Genomic DNA, 17,655 nt, shown 5'->3' on the forward strand with positions numbered 1-17,655 from the left:
TCTTTACATTGTGACAAAATGTGATATTGAATATAATATATGTTGAATATGCTCCAAAATTATGTTAATTAATAAATAAAAAATACATAAGTTGACATATCTGATGTATAATTCAATATATGACAAATATATGTTGGATATTAAGCATCTCATGTGTTGTAATATATGTCATGTTTTGAAATCTATGTATTAACATACATCAGATTTCCGTATGGGCAGAGAATGTATCACCAGTGGAAACACACCCTCCTAAACACTTGCCTCTGTATCTCTGTGAGCAGTGCCTCAGAGCAGCAGGCACAAACACGAGATACGTCACATGTGTCCTGGGCTTTGTTTCCAGTGCACTGAGAGTGACTGTGTGTTCATGCACTCAGGAGAACTTTGCCGTGTGTGACAGATGAGGCCGAGTGGTTTAATGCAGTTGGTGCTCATATTTCAGACTCCTTTTGCATCCATCCACAATGAAAAGGCAAAGTGTTTCCTGTAACAGCTGTCCAGATGTCTTTGTGCTGTTAGTAAATGTACACAGGAGTGATACTGATGTGTGTTAAAGTGTTACAAAAGCTCACAGAGTGAAGTGTTTACTGCAGGTGGAGCTGGAAGTCCAGCCTAATCCCTCCACCAAATGCTGCTACCGTGTCCACTTTTTCTGCTTTAATGCGTCCACACACACACACATGCACACACACACTCAGCAGGGTTAATGGACTGGACCTCCACTCGTCCTTCTCATCCGCTCTACATCATCCTGTCTTCAATTTAGCAGATGTTTTAATTGAAAAGAGTCTGGGCTGCTTTGCACACTCAATGCTTCGAGTTAACAAAAAAGCATAAATAAATTTCTCTCTCTCTCTCTCTCTCTCTCTCTCTCTATCTCTCTCTCTCTCTCTTTCTCTCTCTCTCACGTTCTTGTTGTCACACACTTACCCTCTAACCCATTTTCTTCTCACTCTCTCTCTCTTTCTCTATGTATTTTTCTCTCCCTCCATCTCTTTTACACTCTCTCACTCTCTCCCTTTCTAGTGTCTTTCCCTCCCTCTCACTTCTGCTTCTCTCTCTCTCTCTCTCTCTCTCTTTCTCCCACTCAGTCCATATTTCTCTCTCTTTCTCTCCATCTCTCTTACACTCACCCCTCTTTATCCCTCTATCATTTTCTCTCGCTTTTTCTCTCTTCTCTCTTTCAATCCCCTTTACTCACCCATTGCTTTTGTCCTTCTCTCTTCATCACTTTCTCCTTCTCTTTCTCTATATCTCTCTTTCACTCACTCCCTCTCTCTCCCTCTCCCTTTCTCAGTCTCTTGCCTATTCATCTTTTCTCTCCTTATTTCTGTTTAATTCACACTTTTTCTCTTTCTCCATATTGTTTTCTCTCTGTCACACTCTCACTCTCCATCCTCCTCTCTTCTCTTCCTCTTCATTTTCTCTCTCTCCTTCCCTTTCTCCCAATCTCTCTCATTGTCTCTCGCTCATAATCACCCTGTCTCTCATTCACTCAATCTTTCTCACCTTCCTCTTTCTCATTCTCTCTTCATCCTTCTCACTTTCTTTCCCTCCGTCTTCCGCTCACTCTCTAGCTCTTCTTCAATGTCTAGTCAATTCACTCACTCGTTCTCTCCATCTATCTTTCCCTCACACTTTCTCTCTCTCTGTCTGTCTCTCTTCATGTCTCTCTCTCTCCCTCCTGTTTGTGTTAAGCATTAATAACGGAGGCACGTTCACTAGCACAGAGGAAGAGACGCACTTCATAGCCGGAAGATGAGAAAGTTTAGCCGCGATGATTGGATTAGCTCCCCCTCTATGCTATGTGTGTGTGTGTGTATATGTGTATGTTCCAAAGCATGTGTATTATAGATATGCAGTACATAAGGAATTCACAAGGCCTGGCTGGTGGGAGTAATTTACATGCAAGCTAAATCATTTATGACATGGTCAGTCCTCAGTCTTCATATTGTGTGGAGTGGAGTGAGTTGGGATGCTGCCTGCATAGCCCCTCACCGACATATCGCTGTGGACGCACTCTATGCTCACACACACCGACTTGTCTTCAAGGCTCTCTTCTGCTTGCAGAATTCACTTCACTAAAAGTTTTCTTCACTCAGTGCCTCCTTCCCTCCCTCTCTCTCTCTCTCTCTCTCTCTCTCTCTCTCTTTCTCTATTTCTCTCTCTCTCACTCACCACACACATACATATCTCTAATGTAGACCTGCCAATTCCAATAGCTCATTAGCAATGCAGCGTTATTTAGCACGACTTCTTTATCATAGTTAAAATGTGCTTTAATAAACCAAACACACACACACACACACTTTGCATGTCCCAAGACACATTGTTCCGCATACACAAACCTGGAGTTCTCAACGTGAGAATGACTCATGATTGCATAAAATGTCTTCTGGGCAAAGTTGCATTCCGTTGCTCCTACATTTTAAAGCCATCTTTTATCACGAGAGCACCACCAGCCAACAGTCATTCTAGCATGGCACAGGTATATTGATGAGTCCAATTTTCTTCTGGACCTCAGTAGTTTTTCTTTCTCCTTAATGTAGATGCAAGCGATTGCAGGGCAGGAATACTGATGTGGTCAGTGTGTGAATTTGGGAGCTGCTGAGCGCAGCATTCACCTTGAAATGTTTTGCACTGGACTGACTAAGCAGTATGATGAGCGAGTGTCTCAGTGTTGGAGAGCATGAGCAAGTGTTATCAAAATCCTTCCCTCGGCAACAACATGGACGGCGTGATGCTGGCCAGACCAATGAGCTGCTCTCACATTTCCAGTACATGAACCAAATGTTGCTGCTCTAACACAACCTTGTACTTCTGAACTGGTAACTTTACAGGAAGTTTACAGTTTTCTTAACTCGCGATCTATGGGTCTAGTAATAATTACATACATTATATAGACAAAAGTATTGGGACACCTGCGTATTCATTGTTTTGTGCTGAAATCAAGCATTTAAAAAAAAGAAGGAAAATGCTTACTACCATATTTTCTTCAAGCACTGGTATCAGAATTTGATTGTATTCAGCGACAAGACCATTAGTAAGGTCAGGATGTTGGATCATCACCACCCCGCCTCATCCCCAACTTGCCAAAAGTACTGGATGGAGCAAAAGTACTGAAGTATCGAGCTGTGGAGCAGTGGAACTGTGTCTGAAATGAAGGTGCACCATCCAGTTTTGGGATGAGGTGTGGGCGTTGGGGATGATATGACCATCCAACATCCTGACCTCACTAACGCGCTTGTCGCAGAATCATATTCTTACAGCAGTGCTCCAAATTTTTGTAGAATGCCTTCCCTGGACAGTAGAGACAGTTAGTCCAACAAAAGCTGGACAGCCTTAATACCCTTAATATCCTTGATTTCAGAAGAAACACTGAATGAGCAAGTGTCCCAATACTTATTCTAGTATTAGAATTAATACTTACTCTATGTAGTGTAAGGGCAACATAGTTTTCCTAATGAGGAAATGATGAAAATGTTTGAGGAATTGTGTTTAGATTTTCAGTTTTTTATGTGAATAATTAAATAACTAAACAAACAAAATTATTAGAATGTAATTTTAATGCCGACCTTTGACTGTAGACACGTCCTTGTGCCTAATGCATTCATATCTACTACATGTGTGTAGCATATGTATGTATTCACACCCTAAACACACATAACTCTCTCTGCCAGAAGGTGAATAAGCTGAAAGTGTTGTGGGATGAAATCAAATGAAATAGTAGCAATTATCCGAGCTCGGGGCGGCTCGTTGGAAATTAATTTGATGAACTCAGATACTGGAATAGCTTGGATGTTAAGTGCTGAAGCGTAGGCATGCTTAAGGAATATTTAATATGGTAATTAATGTTTCCTAATGCTCTGCCACCTCCCTCAGGAACTATGGTAAAGAGTTCCAGGAAAGAAAAAAAAAACAACTGACTGAAACATTACCTTCAGCAGCGTGCCCATGCTATCAGGCTTACTGACAGAAACAGGTTTCCTCTGAAAAAACAGGAAGTGAGAGGCATGCCAAAAGGGAATTCCAAGCAAAAATCTTATTTTTACGTTTTTTTTCTGGAATGCGTTGCTGATACGCAGAGGAAATAAAGTGTTAGAGTCATAGAATGCTTATGTCTGGGCTTTCACTCAAAAACTCTTCGTATTTAAACCTTATTTTATCAAAGCCAAATAATCTGGAGAGTCAGAGTCGGCTCTCTGGGCTATTTCTTTTTTTTTTTTATCCTGGAACATACCGCAGGGTTCAAAAGTCTGAACATACACAATTTTCTTTATTTAAATGTAGAAATTTTTAATGAAGTAGAAATATTCAATATTTTGCTCTATTTCCATGTTAAAATGTTAATGCTAAATTTGTAAATGCTAATTTGTAAGACTGCCCATGTAAAGGCCTTTTTTAGAGAAAGGTCAGAAAAAGAGAGAGTAAAGAGAGTGTACATAGTACATAAGAATAGACAGTGTACAAAGCACATACAGTTTTTTTGTGTATATTTATTATCTTTCTGTTTATTTAGTTATCATTAGCTCTGTATATGAATGTTCCCCTGCTGTAGAGTGATTATCCAAGCCTCCCCACAAGCACTACAATGCATGACATCCTGACATGTTTTCCAAATGACAAATACACCTTGACAAGACTTGACATGTTCCCCTTCCATTGCCTCTCATGTGGGATTGAGCTTCTTGTCAGAGACTTTCTCAGTATCTTCGGAAGTCCATGCAGGTAGAGTGCACACTGTCATTAAAGCATAATAGGGACATACTCTACCAAATACTACGAAATTCTGAAATTCATGTTAATATTTCAAAGATTCTCCTTTCCACTCAAATTGGTTTGGAGATAGAAATTTTGGAGGTTTTCTGTTAAAATAAAGAAAATGATCATAAAAATAGGTGCAATTTCACTTGTGGTCTTAGATCTTTGTGTGCCACTATACAGTGGGGAAAAAGTATTTTGTCAGTCACCAATTGTGCAAGTTCTCCCACTTAAAAAGATGAGAGAGGCCTGTAATTGACATCATAGGTAGAGCTCAACTATGAGAGACAAAATGAGAAAAAAAAAAAATCACATTGTCTGATTTTTAAACAATTTATTTGCAAATAATGGTGAAAAATAAGTATTTGGTCACCTACAAACAAGCAAGATTTCTGGCGGTCACAGACCTGTAACTTCCTCTTTAAGAGGCTTCTCTGTCCTCCACTCATTACCTGTATTAATGGCACCTGTTTGAACTCGTTAACAGTATAAAAGACACCTGCCCACAACCTCAAACATTCACACTCCAAACTCCACTATGGTGAAGACCAAAGAGCTGTCGAAGGACACCAGAAACAAAATTGTAGACCTGCACCAGGCTGGGAAGACTGAATCTGCAATAGGCAAGCAGCTTGGTGTGATGAAATCTAATGTGGGAGCAATAATCAGAAAATGGGAGACCTACAAGACCACTGCTAATCTCCCTCGATCAGGGGCTCCACGCAAGATCTTAGCAAAAATCCCAGAAGCACACGGGGGGACCTAGTGAATGACCTGCAGAAAGCTGGGACCAACGATACAAAGGCTACCGTCAGTAACACATTACGCCACCAGGGACTCAGATCTTGCAGTGCCAGACGTGTTCCCCTGCTTAAGCCAGTACATATCCGGACGCGTCTAAGGTTTGCTAGACAGCATTTGGATGTTCCGGAAGAGTATTGGGAGAATGTCTTATGGTTAGATTAAATCAAAGTAGAACTGTTTGGTACAAACACAACTCGTTGTGTTTGGAGGAGAGTGAATGCTGAGTTTCATCCAAAGAACACCATACCAACTGTGAAGCATGGGGGTGGCAACATCATGCTTTGGGGCTGTTTCTCTGCAAAGGGACTAGGACGACTGGTCCGTGTACATGAAAGAATGAATGGGGCCATGTATTGTGAGATTTTGAGTGCAGACCTTCTTCCATCAGCAAGGGTATTAAAGATGAAACGTGGCTGGATCTTTCAGCATGACAATGATCCCAAGCACACTGCCAGGGCAATTTAGGAGTGGCTTCGTAAGAAGCATTTCAAGGTCCTGGAGTGGCCTAGCCAGTCTCCAGATCTCAACCCCATAGAAAACCTTTGGAGGGAGTTGAAAGTCCCTGTTGCCCGCCGACAGTCCCAAAACATCACTGCTAGAGGAGATCTGCATGGAGGAATGGGACAACATACCAGCAACGGTGTGTGCCAACCTTGTGAAGACTTACAGAAAACGTTTGACCTCTGTCATTGCCAGCAAAGGATATATAACAAAGTATTGAGATGAACTTTTGTTATTGACCAAATACTTATTTTCCTCCATTATTTGCAAATAAAGTCTTTAAAAATCAGACAATGTGATTTTCTGATTTTTTTTTCTCATTTTGTCTCTCATAGTTGAGCTCTACCTATGATGTCAATTACAGGCCTCTCTCATCTTTTTAAGTGGGAGAACTTGCACAATTGGTGACTGACTAAATACTTTGTTTCCCCACTGTATATGCAGTGACCAACAAACATATTATCACCTTTAGTTACATTGTGTGTTAAGGGGGTCCTAGCTACTGGGTAGCAATGGTATGTCCCTAAAATAGCTGTCAGAATTACTGGGATTCCTGTATTTAGTACTCTCTGCACCTCACTTTTGTCAAATGACACTGCCACTATGTTTTGCAGGCTAAGATAGGAGAGCACATCTAACAGAGATCTGAGATCTTTTCAAATCAATTTGATCTTCAGATCACATGAAAGGTTTAAAATGGGTTTAGGTCAGAGGGCAGGGATGGCCACTGGAAAAGCAGCTATGATTAAAAGTCTATGACAAGTGAATCATTTTAATGAAGATTTGTAGCCACACTTTGGATCATTGTCCAGCAAGTTTTAGTCTTCTGGCAGAGGATGAAAAACTTGATCTAAATGTTCTTGGTATTTGATGGAGTCCATTCAAACAAGCTCCCAGGGCCTTGAAATGGGAACAGCCTGACAACATCACAGATCCAGCATTGTTCTTCACAGAAGGGGTTCTTTTCTTTCTGCAAACTTCAGTTCTTCTCAATAACTGTAAATTTTAACTTTAACTGTAAATTTTAACATTAAACTAACTGCTGGTATTTATTGCCACCAAATAGTTTTTGTCTCACTGGATCACAGAGCCTGCTTCCAGTTGCTGACCTTTTGGTGGTGCGATTGATTTTAGCAGATATTTTCTTCTAGAACACCTTCTGAACAGTTGGCATGCAAGTGGACTCTAATTGCCATTTTGTAGTGACCCCAGGATGTAACCAATTACTTTAAACATCCAACTGTGATCTTCTTGCTATGAAAGCATTGTATTAATGTGTCCTCTTTCAGGCAAGACAAACTATTTCTTTAATAGTGGAGATAATTTTAGGTGTACAGCTCATTTTAAAAGCCACTACCTAACTATTAAGGTCAGCAACTTTGTATGTGTTCTCAGACTAGTTGTTAATAATACTTTATATTCCCAAAATAAAAATTCTACCTGTTACAAATGGATTAGCCAGTTTAGCCTGGTTCAATTTTTCCAATTCATTCATACAGGTTAGTGAATTTGCACCTACAGTATAATTCCCCAAAGAAAACTTGAATCTAAATTTACCTTACGGCATTTAGCAGACACTTTAGAGTCCAAACTACTCTTAAACCTGCCAGAACTAAAAGCCAGTGCCGCTACCTAGAGAGAAAAGATACACACATCATGCCTATAGAGAAAAACACACATAATAAGTGCAACACTGTTTAATAAACATCTCAGTGCTTGTTAAAGTACAATATAATACATTTTATTACTGGGAACAATTGGGCCTCATTTACCAATAGACATTTTTTCTTAAACCCAATTATGCAGGTTTGACAACGATTCTAAAAAAAATGACATTCATGGTGGGGGGATTTCTTCAATTTATGAGAACAGTGATCATTATAAGAGCATCGCTGAGAACATGTCTGCAGTTTAAAAACACTGATGTGGACTTTTGATTTGGTCTTTTCTCCAGAACCAATTCAGAGACTTCTTAGGAGGATATTAGTGAATGAGGTCCAATAACTGTAGTATGTCTCTGTTCGGTTAAGCCTGTATAATCTGTGACTTTTATTAGATTTAAGGATTACTAATTGGTCACTACATGCAAAGCAAGTGGGAGAGAAAATGCCAGGAACCACCGATGGCTCCAAAGAGTTTAAGAGAGTCTAAACTGAGGACACAGTATGGTTGCTGAAAGTTTTGCTAATATGTGATTCATTTGAAATTTTAATTTGTCCTTGATTTAACACGACTACTCACACAAAGTGACATCTATCTGCTGGCTGTCAAGGTTTTCAATCACTGTGAAACTCGATCTAGCGTAGTGATCAGCTGTTAAATATTACGGCTGTCTGGATTTCTCTCCTGCAGCTTAGTGGAAATGGAAAAAGCCCTACGCCTGCCTCCTCCAGTGTGTGAATTTAGGTGTTACTGTGTGACTGGAGCATGCAGAGGAGTCTTCACACAAGCCTTCAGTTAAAGTGTAGGTATGTGACTCAGGGTGCTCTATATTATCTTATTAAAATGCTTTATTCGTGACTGCCTATTTGGCTTTCAGTGCTTTGGTTGGTGTGGGATGAGAGTCATTCTGTCTCATCTTGTCTCACAGAATAATCAATAGATATAATTACAGACTGCACACTATAATTCTTGTTCTACCACAGTTAGTTCAGACCTCGCAATGTGGTTGGCTGAGAGGCGTTCTATGAGTGCCAATATCTCACAACAACGGCACTCCAAACGCACCTCTGTAACTATCAGTCCATCTTGCCCTCTTAGCAAAAAAACTATGTGGCCATTTTGTTATGTGGCCTCCCAGCTGAGCAGTGAATGCCAGTAGAGAGGACGCTAGCTTCCCTGCCATGAAGTCAGAGCCATCGCAGAGACTCATACTAGAGATTCATGTGTAGAAGGGTAGTGTTTTGGGTGTGATTAGTCACTGTCTGTGTATATGTCTCTGAGCCTTGCACGGTCATCCAGTAATGTGTCATCTAGCCTCTGCCCAGGCTGAAATAACTACAGGAGGCCATTAAAAGGTAAAAGCCAAAAGGGCCGAGCCAAGAATAAGGAACCTGTTGAAAGGAAAGCACTTTCAGTAAATTAATACCGTTTATGGTGCACAAATTTCATTTACAAGCATATCGGAAGTCTGATGTTACCTGTATGCTACAGGTTTTATTCAGTAATATTTCAGATGGAATTTTCGTTATTGTATGTAGAGACACCAAAAAGTGTCTTATTAAAATATATTATTAAAACAATCTAATCTAATGTTGTGGACCCAAAGAGAATGAAGGATGCACTAGGGTTGCTGCGGTATACAAGTTTTAGGTATACCCTGTGAAAAAACATTTGATGGTTATCATACTGATTAACTGCTCAACATTTGCTTAATACTGCTATTGGAAAAAATTAAAATTCCAAATCTTTAAAAAACAACAAACAACCAATTGATTTATGGAGACAATAATCAGCAGATTATTCCATAATGAAAATAATCATTAGCTGGAAACAAAATAGTTCAAAGGAGCTCCACCTCATTTTCTTATTTATTTTCAAAAGGGAGACATTTTATATCTACTTGCATTAATACATTGTTATAACTGTAGTAAATATTTTGTTCAACCACAAAAACCACATTCTTTTAAGGGTCAACATATAATAATAATAATTGTGAAATATAATATATATTTGTATTTATATAATATATTATATTTATTGTTGCAAAACTCATTAAAATATTTCTCTGTTAAACATGACTAGTCAATAACAGGACTATTTGACTTCATAGCAGTAAGCCAATATGAGTGAGAAGTATAATAAATAGATACATAAATACATAAAACCTTATCAACTCCCACCCTGAACATTAAGGCCTGGACCAACATGACTCTCATTCTAAGAAAGTCTATCTCTCACAGTAAAGCATGACTTCTGGTGTGTTATTCCGTAGTTCTTACCCTGACTAATACAGCGTTATCTTTCAGATGGTGACAATATGTGACAGTTCTTGGATCAAACAGCCTTATTGAAGCTTTCTGTCCAGGTAGCCCAGCTGAACTGTCAAAGCTCTGAGTAGCCTATTTTGGCTCATGCTGTGAAGTGAAGTGTTCAAATTGCACTGAAGAAGGATGGTGATTTTATAAAACTCCCAGTGGGCCACCGTGTCCTATCTGCCTGAAGACTGATTGACTGAGCCAGTGAACTGAGGGCAGCGTAGAGGACAGAACGGAATGGGCCCTAGAGCTTGTTTACCAAGATTAGACTGGGCCGTGCAGGCAAAGGACATATAGAAAGATTTTATTTATTTATTTATTTATTTATTTATTTATTTATTTTATTCTTAAGCGTAACAATTGCAATACACTGTTGAAAATGTAAGGTAAGCTGAGCATTTTATATAACAGTGTATTAGAATTTAGTGTTGTCAATGTGCCCCTTGCTTTCATTTAAGAGTCTCTCATTTGCTATCCTTTGTGTCAGTGATCAAAACTAGGCATCTGGATACCTTCAATCAGAGTAAAGTGGGCGAGGATGGGGAGTGACTTCAGAAAATCACTTTTCTGAAGTCACTAAATTCTAGGGTTTGCTTGTGCACTGAACATCCTGTTTGAGGAATTTTATTTGTCTGAGGGGCTTAAATTAGTATCTACTGCTTCTTCTCTATGCAACCACTGAACTTCATTCCCCAAATTAAGTCTTGCTGGCTACCAAGGACATGTTTGCATGATAATTAAGTGTGAGAGAAGATGAGGAATTCATATTCATTTCATTTCTCTGACGTGGCATATGATCTCCAGTGAGCACATGGACATACTGTGTATGAATAATGTATATAAGAGAGTAGCCTACATTAATTTCATACAGATCCAAGTGTCTGTGTCCGAAAGCACTGAGTGACAATTAAATAGGCCTCTAAACTGATGAAATATGCATGGAGCCGTAGTGGTGGTCCTCTAAGTGTGCTAGTGTTCAGACAGAATGAAAAGTGTGTGTACTCACTGAATCTACTGTGCTCATAAAAGGCATGTTCAGAGGCAGAAATGACCTCTGCTCTGTCTGTAACCTTTAGTGAATTTAAAAACATATGCAGAGACTATTTTCAAACACAATAATATCGCTATAACTCCTATTTTTATGACTGACATATCTCACTTTCATATGAAAACTAAATATCTCTGCTTACATATGTATGAGCCAGAGAAATGACCAATAGAAATGCTTAGAAATTGCTGAGAATATAATATTGCATGAACATATATTTGAGTTTTTCTTCTTTTATATATTGGTTCCATTTCCGCTTCTGTTATGACAGTGATATAAGCAGATATGAGCATATATGAGTGTTAGAAATGTAGTTTCATACCGTAACAGAAGGCTGTGCTATGTGAGTTGTAATGTCATAAAGAAACAATAAGCAGTGGTAATTTGATTGTGTGAGAAATCCACTAGAGTGAGCTTCTGAGTGAGCCATACCTGTGTGAGATGGAGAATGTGTCGCTAAAAAGTGAAGAGTGGAGCAGAACGGCTGTCAGGAGTTGTTCACTTTCGTATTAGAGTTCGAAGCAAGAGGCCAGTTCAATCATGGCACGCTGCCACAGAGCCGGTGACAATGACGGCACTGACGTCTGTGAAGCAGTTCATGCCAAGTCCATCCTGTGCCTCTCAGCAGTCTGATTTTCACTGTATTTAACCCTGAGAAGCTGTAAGTAGAAAAGGAGACATCATTTTTTTATCATTTGGTCAAAGGTAAATATAATTCATTATGTAAAATTCCAAGTATAGCAAAATGAAAAGATCATATTTCTAAGGCTTAGGACACCCAACCCCAGACACACACATCCACAGTCAAAACATCAGAAATCTACAGTGTGGAAAGAAAGTGTGGGTCAGACTACCCTTGTTTGGGTTTGAGTGGCCTCTCCCTAGTCACAACCACCAGCTATTCCTTCTAAGACCATGGATGAACTTGGGAACATAGAGCAACTGGTCAGTCGAGAGCTTTGCTTTATGGCTCAGTTCTCTCTCTGTACCGCTGAGGTCCAGTATAGCAACAGCATTACCACAGCCACCTAACCTGTGGCTGACCTCTAAATCCCACTTCCTATTACTCATGACCAAGACCCTGAGATAATCACACTCCTCTGCTTGGTATAGGTTCACACCCCCTACCTGGGGGAGAGGGCCATCCTTTTCTGGGATACAAGAATGGTCTCAGACTTGGAGGTGCTGATTCACATACCGACCACTTCACACTGAGCTGCCAACTGTTCAAGTGTGTGCTGGAGGCAAATAAGACAACATCATTGGCAAACAGCAGAGACACAACCTCCTGGTCCCCTTGCAAAAAGACCTCCTACTCTTTGCTACGCTTTGCTAAATATCATGAACAGGAGCAGAGACAAGGCACAGCCCTAAAAGAGTGCAATGACAATGCTGAACAAGTTTGACTTAAAGTAGAGACTACAGATACTCCCAGCACCACATAATTCCAGAGCAGCTCCCTAAGGATGTGTTGGGGAACACAGTTAAAGGCCTTTCCAGATCCACAAAACACATGTGAACTGTGGTGGCCCTCTCAACTATTTGAGTGCAGTACAATGCCTATTGGACAAAGGGCAAGGGCGATGGGGGACCTTGCATGCCTTGAAAAAGTGGATGGAATTTTGCGCTGCCTTCATAGTTAGGGACTTCAATTCTCCTGTGGGCAAAGATTGGGAAACCTGGCGAGGACTGATTAGGAGAAATTGCTTCTCTGGTCTGAATCTAAGTGGTGGAATGTGATTGGACTTCTGTGTTAGTCACAGTTTGTCCATCATAAACACCACATTTAAACACAAGGTTGCTTAAACTGTAGTTGGAAAGCTCCACTGTGGCAAGGCCATGGGAATGGATGAGACTTATCTAAAATTGCTGAAGTCAAGGCTGCTAAAACCAAGATCAAGTCAAGACCAAGACTAGGACACATCAAGTCCGAGTTAGGACCAAGACTTAGTAGTCAAAACCAGATTTTTCATCATATAAAAATAAAAGGTATACAATAGAAAAAATTCAGTTTCAATCGCTGCTAAGTTTTCAGTGTATCACAGTGCTCCAGTTAGCATTTTGTCATCACTACATTAAATCAAAGTCATAACGAGGCTGTAGAAAGCCATAATAGATACACGTGGCTTGACATTTACAAGTAAATTAAAACAGGCTAATGCTAAAGCTCTGTTACCTCACCCAACTTTAGCAGCCTGGTTAGTAGCCTGTTTTGTTTCCTCCTTGAACACAGTGAACTTAAAAAAGGGCAGTAAACTTATACCAAACATGATGAATGAGTGTCAGCTTGTGTACTATATGCCTGCTTTGTTCTATATCTGCTATTTTAGTTAAGCTGTTAAGCACATTGTTTTGTACACCTTTAAACAGAGAAAAAGCCCAGAGACAAACTGTGGACCAGCTCTTCACCCGTTGTCAGACAACACACACATTTTTGAAGTAAAGTTTTCACAGTGTAGGATGTCATCAAGTAAACAGCACAGTCTAACTATTGTCTTAGACAAACTAACTAAGACAGACTTAAGATGCAGTTGATTGAGCCGTCATTGTGTGGTAATTGTGTTTTCTGGTTTCTAATGAAAGTCAAGTTCAGACGCTGTGTGCGCTACAGGGACAGACGAAGGGCTTGCCCCTACATTTTTTCGGCGGGGTTTGATGGTCACACAACCTCACCTCCCATCTCTACCATGTATGCTCTGGGTCCTATTGTCGTCTGCTGTGCAAGCGCAAACAAAATGGCAGCATCCATTTCAGCCGTCTTTTGGCTTCAAAATGTTGCAATGGGAGTGAATGGGGACGTACCGTCCACTCTTATATACAGTACAGTCAATGGTATTATAGCGTTACTACTAGCAGCACAAACTGCAATTGCAGTATTTGAGACTAGTTTGAATTCACCAAATGAGCGTGGTCATCGTGAAACAATTACATCATTGCCGATAGACATAAACCGCAGCTTATTTTCACTTCTTTTCCAGTTCTTTTACTTCTTCTTTCTTTTAATGGCTGACAATAGTCTGCCTCAACTTCCTGTAATTGGTCCCAAGATCCGAACCATCCAAAAAAGGTTTCCACTGCAACCAACTACTAACTTGTGTGAACTAAACAAGGTAGGTGTGAAAGCACCCTTAAGACTAACCAAGGACTTCAGTCAGGCTACTGTGTATTGTAGGGTTAAGGTGACGTATGGCATCATCATTAGGAATGGAGAGTTTTTCTCAGTCTCCAGTTGATGGTGGTCAGGTTTAGGTCATGCATGATTAAAGCTTGTCTAACAACCGATCTCTCTACCACATTTCACCCTGATAGTGCACATGAAAAAAAAACACATCTTTAAAGATTTCAGAAGAACTTATTTTATCCCACTTTTTCACTCCCTCACTCGCCCCCTCCCTCCTCCCTCTCCTCCCTCTCCTCCCTCTCTCTCTCTCTCTCATGCGGTAAACATTTTGCCAAGGTTTGTTTCTAGTCTTCTCTCCACTCCACTGACGGCCGTGACGCCTCTCAGAGCCCAAACCCTGCTGTGCCAGGACTGGCACACTGCCATACACTCGTGCTGCTTCAGAGCGTGTGTGTCTCTGCATCGTGTATATGGCTCAAACAAGAATCTGATCCCAGTCTATCCTGTATAAACACACAGCAGACGTCAGAGCATATTTGAGGCATAACATGCTCACTTCATCTCACGTTAGAGCAGAGGCAGGTAGTGGGTATAAATATGAAAGGAAAAATGGGCATGTCCTAAGGCCTTACATGTTTATTGCTGAAGAGGAATGGAGGGCAAGCCAGATGGGGCTTTGGCATTAAGAAAGCAACATCTCACTGGCATACAACTGACAGGCATATCTTAACTATATCATATCAAAACTCCAGGATCACTTAAAAACCCTGTTAAAAGCCTACATTTTCTCAGCAGAATATTTGGTTAGACATGGATTAGCTAGCTTCTGTGCACCAGACTGTTCATTTTATTTTTTTTACCCCTAACTTTGTAGTGGGCTAACATGCAATTACAACTGGCTTCTAGCTAAGCTCACAGCTTGTCTAGTTCTATGTGAATTCTATTTATGTATTGTGTGTTTGTATTTTCAGATTTATGGTCGCTACTACTTTTACTGTCCAACCACAAAGCAGCACAAAGTATTGTCAGTTTTATATATATATATATATATATATATATATATATATATATATATATATATATATATATATATATGGTTTTATGCCAGTCGCATTCTGATTGGTTCTTAAAGATGAGGTACATGTTTCCATAAAGGGCTGGAATGAGGAATGGACCAGGCTAGTGATGCACAACAGCAGGAGTCGATTTGGTCAATTCTTCAACTCCACCTTATTTTAACCAACCCAGCTAGCAGAGAACATTGTAGGAACGTTCAGCAGTGTTTTTAAAAGGTTACAGAAGGTTAGCCTGTAATGTTACAGAAGTATTGTTCTAGGAACATTCTAAAAGCATGTAGCCCAACATTCCCAGTTAGACAAACACTAACATTGAGGAAACATCTGAAATAACTTCACATAACATTCTACTAACCAAATATTTCTAGCCTGGAACCAAACCTGTGATTATACCAATTAATATTATGTACCACGTTAAATAAGTACACAAAACTAATGTCCAAACACTTCCTACCATGAAACAGCCTCGTCTTAATGAGACAGCTGAAAGGAACATAAACTTAAAGCAGTCACAGAGGAAGTCATTACTGTTGTCATAATCTGAACAGTTGGGATTGACCTTCTCATGGAGGTGAAGGTAGCTTTTTATTGAATGCTCCATTCCCCCCTAACAATGCAGCCTCAGAAAATGTAACTGTTGTACTATTAAAGATGGAATGGAAAATTCAAATTAGCTACATCTAATTTTCCACATTTTTCTGTGAAAATATTGTTTTGTTTTGTTTTTGCTCCCTGTAGTGTTTCTAATCCTTGTTTATTACAACCGTAATATGTATGAATTTAAAAGGCTTGCTTTTCTTTAACAGGATTAGCAGGCACAATGTAAAAATGTTGTGAAATATTGTTTTTTGTTTTTCTTTGTGTTTATAGCTGCAGAAGGAGCACTGGTTTGTGGTTGGACAGTGAGTAAAAGTAGTAGCGACCAAAATCTGAAAATGTGTGGATCCAGTTATAATTGTATGTTAGCAAGTTAAGTTCCAGAAAAATCAACTGAATGCACTTTGGTGAAAAGAAGGTAGTTAATCCATGTCTATCAAAATATTCTGCAGAGGAAATGTAAGCTTGGAAGTGAATAAAAAGCTGCTTAAAACCTGATAATTAAACAACCTTGTGATATTCAACGTCTTTCCTGGATTGCACAAGCCTCCATAAAATGTCCCTTAAGCCAGTTATTGGGGAAAAAACAGAGTTGACAGAGTTGCAGAGCATTTAGATTCTTAGAAGAGTTTCAAACTTGAAACTCATGGAAAATGAAGAGGTTGGACTCTACATTGCTATATAAAACCCAAAACCTGGGAGCTTACTTACAGTCCAGCTACTGTGTGGATTTGTTCAGTTCAACTTCAAATCTCAGATTTCTTAAGATGTTTGCAGAGTACTGTAGCCCACTGGTGCCGACATCCATAATAATAATTTTCTTTCATGATTTTATTTTATTATTATTATTATTTTTTCTCATTCTATCGTTTATTAAATAATGTGCTTAAGACTGAGACATAGTTTTTTGGCGTTCTCACAACGTTTTGATGCAAATACATTTGTAAGCTGATGATTGGTGTTAATTTCACTTTCACTTTCACAAGCTTACAATTACAAGTTCAACATTTCTGCCATTTAATCATGATTGTTGCCAATGTCAGATTTATCTTATCTTGGATGTTAGCAAGCAAATCAGAGAGACGCAGAATGAACTTCACAAAGGTAGGAATACTAGCATATTGATATATATATATATATATATATATATATATATACAGGCAGCCTACACACCGGGCGGTTCTTGTGCATACTATAAAATTGACTTCCGCCAGCGCCACTGCTGTCGCCAATATATTTATAAATTAAAATGATGTGTTACCATTTTACAAATTGTTGCTGTCCTGTACAAATCTTTGCATTTCACTTCATGGCATAATGAATCTTACAGTTGTTATTTACACTGTGTTAAAATTTCATGATGAATGGATCGAATGCTCCTAATGATTTTACATAAAATCCTTTTACACTGACTTTCATTAAAGGGAAGAAGGTTTTTTTTTCCTTCTGCTCCAAAGGTTCTTGCCTGACAGCAGTGAAATGCTATTACATTATTCTAGCAGCTTGTCTGTACAGCACCCATTAAAGCTCCACTATGGTATCTGTCTAAACAAGGATTAGTCTGTGTTCTCTCCCAGAACCTTTCTCTTGACACATTCCTTAATTCTTCTTTATTCCACTTTGACAGCAGGCGCTCTATCTAAGGAATATGAAGGTGAGAGTCCATCCCCCTCACCTGCTGATGGACAGATGGAGAGGAGTAATGTTGGGGGGGGGTCTCTCTCTAGCCCACTGTAACATACACTTAATATTCCATTAGCTGTGAGAATT

This window comes from Salminus brasiliensis, chromosome 4 (assembly GCF_030463535.1).
Source record: "Salminus brasiliensis chromosome 4, fSalBra1.hap2, whole genome shotgun sequence".
Lineage (NCBI taxonomy): Eukaryota > Metazoa > Chordata > Actinopteri > Characiformes > Bryconidae > Salminus > Salminus brasiliensis.